The sequence below is a fragment of the Pogoniulus pusillus genome, chromosome 19 (assembly GCF_015220805.1).
Source record: "Pogoniulus pusillus isolate bPogPus1 chromosome 19, bPogPus1.pri, whole genome shotgun sequence".
NCBI classification, from domain to species: domain Eukaryota; kingdom Metazoa; phylum Chordata; class Aves; order Piciformes; family Lybiidae; genus Pogoniulus; species Pogoniulus pusillus.
In genome coordinates, this window is record NC_087282.1 from 138,034 (window position 1) to 146,576 (window position 8,543).

An 8,543-nucleotide genomic window follows, 5' to 3' on the forward strand; every position below is an offset into this window, starting at 1 on the left:
AACATAGACAATGCAATTTTGTCTTCTCAAAAAACACAGTTCATACAGAGCTGTTGCTTTATTTCCTTCAAAGTAACGACTCCCAAACCCGCAGAGGCTGAAATCCACAGGCATGTTATGCAGTGGGTATAAATGGGTATGTTCTGTCCAGGAAGCACTGGAACCTGTAGCACCTGCCCTGCCTGGTTGATCTGTGGGCATAACTCCAGAATGTTAAAAATGCTTTGGATCTGCATGACCTCAGTGCTGTCGGCACAGATTAAGTCTGTTATATTTCACATGTGATTTCATCCCCTGTGGTCTGTAGAGCTAAGCATGAACATGGGAGGAAGAATGTACATAGGGAACCCAGAGTCTGATGCCTGTTGTTGAGGCAAATTCATTGCTTAAAGAACTTCAAGACCCAGTGTTAAAACAGTAGAACTGGATACAGTCAATTAGGCTTTCAACCCGCAACACTAAAGTACTATATTGCAGGTTTCTTATCTTTGCAGGCTCATCCTCAGAACCTTGTGTCATGTCTTTCCTTCCTCCCCCCCCCACCTTTCAGTGGAGATTAGTGAATGACTCCATGCTTTATTTCTTTCCCTCTTGCAATAGTTTGCTGTAAGTAACAGAGTTTGGTGCCTGGCAGCAACAGTAGTAGGAACTTCCTAGGAAGTGATTAGCTCACTAGAGATTGACTTTAATTTTTTTTCTTCCTGAAAAAAATGGTTCCTTTTTGAATGAGAATTCACAGCCCCAGTGTTGTAGTGAGTAGCAATTCTGAAATGCTGTTATAGTTCAGAGATATGATTTGACTCAGGTACGGGAAAAATAAGTGTCAATTCTAGAATCTACTGGAAAGCCATAGATATACAAAGCAGAGAGAAATAATATGGTTGCCATAGACACAATTTCTTGTTCTCTTCTGTGTTTACTGTGTTGATAACTCCTTTATTGAAACACAGGGGAAAAAAAACAACTGTACATGTTCTGAAAAGTCTGTTGTCCTTGCTATCGTAATGAGACTATTTCAGAGCTCTCCAAACTGCTAATTATCATAAAGAGATTGCCCCACAGAGATCTAGTTAAAAATCTGTATATGCCAGAATACATTCAAGATCAATATGTAATTATGACGTGCACAGAAAGATTTCCTAGTCAAATTTAGTAAAAGCAGATGGACTTGCTAGATGTGGCTAGGAGAGATTTACAGTTAGCAGGGAAAGTGTAATTTCTGTAGATGCACACCAAGAGGTAAGATCCCTTGTTCTTCCTCATCAAGAAGGCAGTAAGCTAATTCATCTGAAGTCTGCTGCTAGCTTCTTTTGTGCACAGCAGCTAAAGTGTCAGTAGGACTTGATACATGTGTGCGTGTGGGATGCCGAAACCCGGGGAAACGTTCCTCATAGTCTGTGTCTTACTCTTATGGTAAAGTTCTCCATCAAATTACTGGAAGATGCAATCTGTTCTTATCCTGTTTGGACTAAGCCCTTGAAAATTCCGTTTGTTGGAAATAAATGTCAGGCAGACGTTTGAAATATCAGTCTTCATTTTGTCAAGAAAAAGCTTGACCATCTACTTTAAACCTTTCACAACTGGAAGCTTGCAAGCATGTTATTGCTTAAGAAAACCCTGACAGGCAGCGTGTAGGGATTTAGAAGGTAACTCCATTAACTCCAATGGGCGCAGTTCAGCTAATCTCTGACATTGCACCTAGGCTGCTGACAAGCGCTGCTGTGCTTTCAGAGGATGGAGTGGTGGCAACTGCAAAGGAGATAGCCACATAGCGAGGAGTGGTGCCTGAGGACAGCTAGACAGGACTCTCCTCCTTTAAGGAGATCTTTGCTATTCATTAGGCAGCTTGCTCTCAAAACCATGTGGGAATTGCCATTTATGGTCTCCTCCAATAAGTGATGTGTGTGTCATAGAATTGTGCTTTCTGTCTTTCCTTACAGAGTTTAAACACAAAAGCAATTTGAATGGTTGGTTTGTTTGTTAAAAGAACGTATTTTATCCCAAATTTCAAGGTACTAAATAAGCATTGTGAAGCCTTATAATATAACTATTTTATACTCAAATGCTATGTCCTGAACAGTGGTGGTGGCAACATTCACACACAAGAGGCTGCACCAGACCTCCACAAAAATGCAGTTTCATTGATTCTCTGGTGTGCTCTGCACCAACATCGTTCTGACACATGGTAGGGTTTGTCTGTGGTTGTGAACTGCTCTGTTAAAAGCCAGAGTGGTTTCCAGCTGCGCAAGTTAATGTTCAGGAGGGTGAAATGTTCATCTCATCTGCGCAAGTAATTACTTAGATTGCTCAAGACTGCAATGGAACAAGCAACTGGCCAGACAGGATTTCTATGACCCAGTTACCAGTGTCCAGTCTGTGCAAGACTACAGCTCTTCTGCCTTTTGTTCTGACCTCTGAAAGGCTGTTGTAGAATATAGTTGGTCAAAGCAGGAAACATTCAGAATACAGAAATCAAATGGGGATGCTTCAAAACAAGGAGATACAAATCAACTGGTTTCTGGTCCATCTTCAAGCTATGGCTAAAGTAGTTTCCCAGCTAAAAAGCATAATAGATGTGTGATAGAGGATGCCAATAAGATGAAGGTAAGAAGTGGTTATGAATTGGAGCTGTCAGTCTGTGTCATGGCTTCAGTAGCAGGAGTCTACCATGTGCATTGACCATCAGTCCCAGTCTCGTGCTTGCCCTTTGTGTGTAACTTCAATAAAGAATCTGCATGGAGGAATGTCACCAGAAAAATGCCCTCTGTGGCCACGGGATTGGGTGCATCTTGAAGGGAGCAATCAAGAGTACCCAGCTACAGAAGAGATGGAAGGAAGCTAGACATAGCCTGTTCCAGCTCAGTAAATCACCCCGCAGGTAAGCTCAGGCTGACGCAGCATGGCAGTCACACAGACACCAGGGGAACTGCACAACCCAGAAGTGACTCTTCGGCTCCTGCTGCCTTGGAGTTTATTTTGAGGTGTGCCGAAGTTTATTCCTGTCTGAAGTTTTCTTTGATAATGGCAAAATGAAAAACACCATTTCTAGACGTTGTATCTTGTATTTTTGGAGAAGCCTGTAACATAGTCTTGTTTGCAAACACCTGTGACCTTTTTACTCTCTTGAAAGTGTTCCTAGCTAATGAGAGGCATTTGTTGTTACTGGGCTCATCTCCTATGCAAACTAGGTTATTCTGATGGGACTCTGTTTGGTGCGTGCTTTTAAGGGACAGACAGGAAAAAGGAAGCTGAGAAGTAGTTGTTTCATAGAGATATATTCAGGATAGTATTTCTTCTGCAAGACCTAATTAAAATAAGATTTTTTTTCTCCCTCCCCTTGCTTTTGTTTCTTCATCACATTCTTCCTTTTAAAATGGCAGTTACAATTTTAGGGTTGTACATGTAGTCTATATGGAAACATTCACCAAAATGGAGTCCCAGCATTGCAGAGACTGCAGGAAGTGCCACATTAAAGAGTGCGTGGTGCTAATTTTACTGTATTTTAATTTTGTTTTAGATAATGTTTTGGTTACGTTGCTTAAGTGTCATGAAATCTTTGAAATTGTGATTATCTAGGAATAGAGTGGTAGCAGATTGTTCAGTCTCAGTGGAACTCCATGGATACGTGGCTGATATTAAAGTGTGTCAAAGATGTGCTGTGACGTATAAGGTTGTTCTTTCAGTGTTTAGCATAATTAAAATAAGTACACAGTGTATGTCTTTTTCTACTCTTTTCGGGGCAAAAATAAATCTTGATATTGATACAGATTACTACCCTCCTCCACTACTCCTATGTAAGCTTTTATCACAGAACGATAGGGGTTAGAGGGGACCTCTGAAGATCATCTAGTCCCCCTGCTAGGGCAGGATCACGATCACCAAGGTTAAATCACCCAGAGGCACCTCCAGGTGGGCTTCCAGAGACTCCACAGCCTCGGTGGGCAGTGTGGTCCAGTGCTCTGCCACCCTCAAATACGATTTCTTCCATTTGCTTTACCGCAGCATTTAATGTGGAGCTGTACTGTGATGTCCCTTTTCTGTTTAATTGACTTTCTGTTTTGTAGAACTTAATCAGTTGTATTGGATGTTACCTGCAGGTGCCTCCAGTAGGGGCACATTACATTGATTTTTCATTTTTTACATCAAGCCAGCTGCATACATACAGTGCTGTGTGTGCTTCTGACAACAGGCTTGCTTACAGGCACACAGTCAAGATGTAATGTATCTGGACAATTACAAACCCCATAGTATGTAGATTTGTTAGACAGCAAGTAAGAAAATTGTAACTCATGGCAGCTGATTGTCCAAGATGAAGGATTCAGAGCATGTGAAGAGCTTGAGAAAAGCATTCTGCACAGGTGTGAAGGTTCTTCAGCTGAAGGTGCACGTCTGCCAAGATGCTGTAGTGAAGAGCATGGTGTAGTGCTGCCTCCTTCTTATGAGTACCCAGTACCTGAGTTTGTCAGCTGCAGTAGCACATTTCCACTGCCTACATAAAAATCTAATTGGGAATTCATCTTAATTGTGAGGGAAGGTGATAGGGGTATATCTGAAAAGACAAGTACAGTGTGTAGACAATTTTAACATCAGATGTGAATCCTGGCATCACTGACAGTGCCCTGTCCCCTAGACCACTGTGTCACAGAATCTTCTGTCTGTATTTTCACCTCAGGAATTCCTGACTCAGCTGTAGTTGGCTGTCTGAATAGAGCTTTTGGGGGTAAATTTTTGCCTACAGTGCTGAGATGTCCACACTTGAAAGCTACCTTTGTCTCAACAAATTCTAAGTAGGATGTTATGAATTGTGCTTCCCAGTTGCCATTCCCTTAGGGGGCAGTATTCTAGGCAAAGTGAAAATTGTTTCTCTTATGGAATTCTTTATCTGGGTTTCCAAGGTAATTTTAGAAGTTTTGGATTCTCTCTGCAGTCTTCTTTTCTGATGGTGTGATCTACACGGGGAGTTGAGTATTATCAGTTCAAATATTTTTGCTTTTTTTCCTGTTTGTGATGTGGAGGTTAATAAAAATCTGCAGCCCAACTTCACACCCATTTTTCTTCTCTTGGGGAGCACAAAATGGATTGATTAGAGGCACGCAACCGTTTGGGAGTGTGGCTGTGTCCTGGCTGAAGAAAAGTGCTGTAATCAAGCAGGCTGTCAGCAGACACTAAAGAAATGCTGCAAACAATCCTGTATTTGTGTCACATTTTCTTTTCAGGCCTAGTTCTGTTCTCTTAAACTGTGAATAATCTCTTTTCTTGTGCTTTTAAGTTCTTATCAAACCATGGTTTGGAACGGTTTAAAAGCCAGGTATTACATAAAATCTCCTGTTTCAATTGCCTGCCATCTGGAAGAAAATGTTTGGTAATGTGTAAAGAGGTGCTTGGCTTGATCAGGAGTCCAGCAAGGGTTTTTTCTTTGAGATATTTTGGATACCAGTGAACTTCCTTGGAAGGTAGTTGGCATGGCCTGTGAATCTATGAAAGTGATTTTCCTTTATCTTTGATGAGGTCTGGCCCATATTCTGAACTGCTGACATGCTTCTCTCTTTTGGAGATGCACTGTTTCTGCCCAGTCTCTTTGTAGGAGTGCTGAAAAAGAAATCTGATTTAAGCCCCATTCAGTTGGAAAGATGGATGTCAGAGAGATTTGGCTGTCCTAGACAAGCCACAAGTCTCTACCCTTGAACAGTGTTCAGGATTGGGTTGCAGCAGTAGAAGGCATTACTCTTTCTGATAAAAGAAACAGTGCATTTCATTGCTTAAATGGAATTCGAATACCACTGTTAAAATCAGTAGTACCTTCTTATCCATGCAAAGGTAATGGATCTTTCTGGAGCTCTTTAAATACAGTGAGCATTTAATTGTGTGTTTTCCATTGTTCTGCTTAACACAGTAACATGCTAAAATTAAAGGCTGAGTGTAAAATGCCTAACATGCAGTGTTTTTTACACTGTTTCGTGGTCTCTTTCAGCAGAGAAGAGCTGCAGCTTCGAAATGGGCAGTGAGGCAAGCAGCTTTCCTTGTGGCATGTGGAGCCAGTGCTTTTTGTTGCCTCTGGCCATTCTTGCTCCAGCATTATTGTTTTTCTTGTGTTCTGATGTTAGTCAGATGCCTGTGTTAGCCCCTCTGTGTCTGTCCTGTCTGAAACTTAGAGTCCAGAACCAGAGATGCAGAGTGTCTATTTCAAATATATGTATGCACATACCTTAATCCTGCCCTGACCTGGGAGTGTACAGGTCACTGCATGAGTACGTTGGAAGCACAGGTTTTCAGGCTCTTTTCTCTGCCGTGGTAGGGTGAGGCGATGGCTCCAGCTGGTGTGTGATGGGTGCCACCCTTTTCTCGCTCATGGCTTAAGTTCCTGTTGGGATGTAATGAAGTACAGAACATGGATCTGCTTCCCAGCACTGCAAAGCGGAAGATTTTCATATGTATCTTATTTCTCTTAGTATTCAAAGTGTTCTACAGATTTTTAACTGCCAAGATCGTTAGAGAATATCCCACATCTTTTGTTTTAGTGTCTGAATGTTCACTTTGTTTATGTTTGTGTGTACTGAACATCAAAGCTGGTGTTCTGTATTAGAGCAGAGGGTAAAGATCTTTGACATTTTCATTGTGTATCACCTACCATAAGTAGCTGACAAAGTTACTCCTTCAGCAGTTGCCCAAAAGACTGCTATCTATTTTAATTCATTGCGATCACTAAACTGTCACCTCAAACTTTCTAGTTTGCTTCTGTTCTCCATTTACCTCAATCAGCAGTTGTTAAACTGCAACAAAACCTACCACAATTAGGAGCAGAGCCCTGTCAATTTGCACTAGAGCTACTCTGTATCTTGTATCACTGTTTGCATTTGAAAAATTGCACAATCCTTAGACCAAGGTGGTGAAGATGTTGTTGAGAGTTTTAATTATGTGTTACAGTCTGGAATGGGAGGGGCAAGCAAGTCTTCTCATGTCATACATGAAACTGAAACTTTGATCTGAAGATCTTCTATTTTTGTCTCGCACTAATAAATTTTACATGACCTTTCATCCCACTGTAGATGACAAAACCTATCACACGCACTCAGATGGAGACTGCGGCTGATGAACTGGCCTGGTGATAGCTGATCACTGTTTGCATGTGTTCTATCAGGTAGGCAGCTACTAAGTAGCCTGTGAAAATACTGCCCAATTCCATTTCAGCACAAACATTTTGAGCCAGCATAGCAGCCAATAATTTATATCTAGGAGTCGACAGAACTTCCTGCAAAATATATTGAAGTGCACAGTGTGTTAGTGAAGCCCAATGAAGATGAGCTCTCCATTCCCAAGTCCTGTCCCATAGCCAGGCTGGACCTGTGTTTGCAGTAGGTGCACACATGGAGCTTCCCAAGCAGCTCAGCACACACGGAAACGTTCAGCACTCAGATGAGGCTTTTGATCCTGTTTGTGCCCATCTCGTGCCCCTCTCTGGCTGGTCAGGCTGAAAGTCATTAAGTGTGTGACTATTTTCTATACATACTTTTATACACAATGTGCTTCTCTTCTGATGCTGGCCTTAGCTAGGATAACCCTAGATCCCCAGTCTTCCCAGCTGCTGCTATGCTCAGAACCACAGCTCTACGCCAGTTGCTGATATGGAGCCAACTGGTCACTGGGGAAAATATCCTGTACAAGTGAGCAAGCTAAAAAATCTCCAGGCTGGGCAAGGAGAGTTCAAAGGAAGGCTGACAAGCTTGGTGCCTGAGGCCATACAAAGACAGCACAGAGCTTGTGGGTGAGAACTGGCAATGGCAGTACTGTACTTGCTGGGCTGCAGAGTACAGCATCTACAGGCAAGGTAAGTTGAGCACTACAGCTCGAGATTGTAAAACAATGCTGCTTTTGTTGGAATTGGAGAATTTGGCTGGGAAGCATAGCATGCAACTTTGAAGTTTTAATTAAGCACATTCAAAGATGGACTGAATTTGGCACCAGGATTTCAGAAGGAGTTTCACTGAAAACACATGCCATGTGTATTGCAACTTGCTCAGTCAGGTAGTGTGTTTGTAGTAACATGGAGTACTTGGGAGTTTAGAAGTAACCAGAAATCAGTCCTGTTGCAGCTCTTCTTTTAAAGCTTACCTTGCAAATCCAGTGTGACCTACACAAGACAGTTTGCTGGGTGATATGGTGAGCTTTGCTATAAACAGGAAAAAGCAGTAGTTCTGAGGGCTTTTATAATGTTTATCAGTAGGAAACCAGAAGTGGCAATTGCTTTTAATTGCCCAGTGATTCTATTATTCAGAAGATGGAATTTGCAGGAAGCAGCTGCAGTTGTAACTGAACTGTCTATTTGAATGTGTTCCTGTTTTCTCCTGCACTGTGTTGTCTAATGGCAGTAAGCTGCTGGCTTCAACCAAATTTTCAAATACAGTAGGAGCTGGATTCATCAAGCCCTGGGATGAACACTTCAGTACTCTCACTGAAAGAGACCTTTGTGTATCTGACAGTTATGAACCGTCTGTAGGAATCCCATTCCTAAAATTAAATCACCTTTCACTCTTTGTTCTCTCAAT

General features: G+C 41.9%; 1 long non-coding RNA gene across 1 annotated transcript in view; it reads left to right on the forward strand.

The window, feature by feature from the left end:
- The window catches only part of LOC135183756 (uncharacterized), a 46,791-nt gene extending 39,736 nt beyond the window's left edge, over window positions 1-7,055 (forward strand). Inside the window, exon 3 of the long non-coding RNA XR_010305699.1 lies at window positions 6,296-7,055. This is a non-coding gene — a long non-coding RNA (uncharacterized LOC135183756). The remainder of the gene's footprint in view (window positions 1-6,295) is intronic.
- The last annotated feature ends 1,488 nt before the right edge of the window (window positions 7,056-8,543 follow it).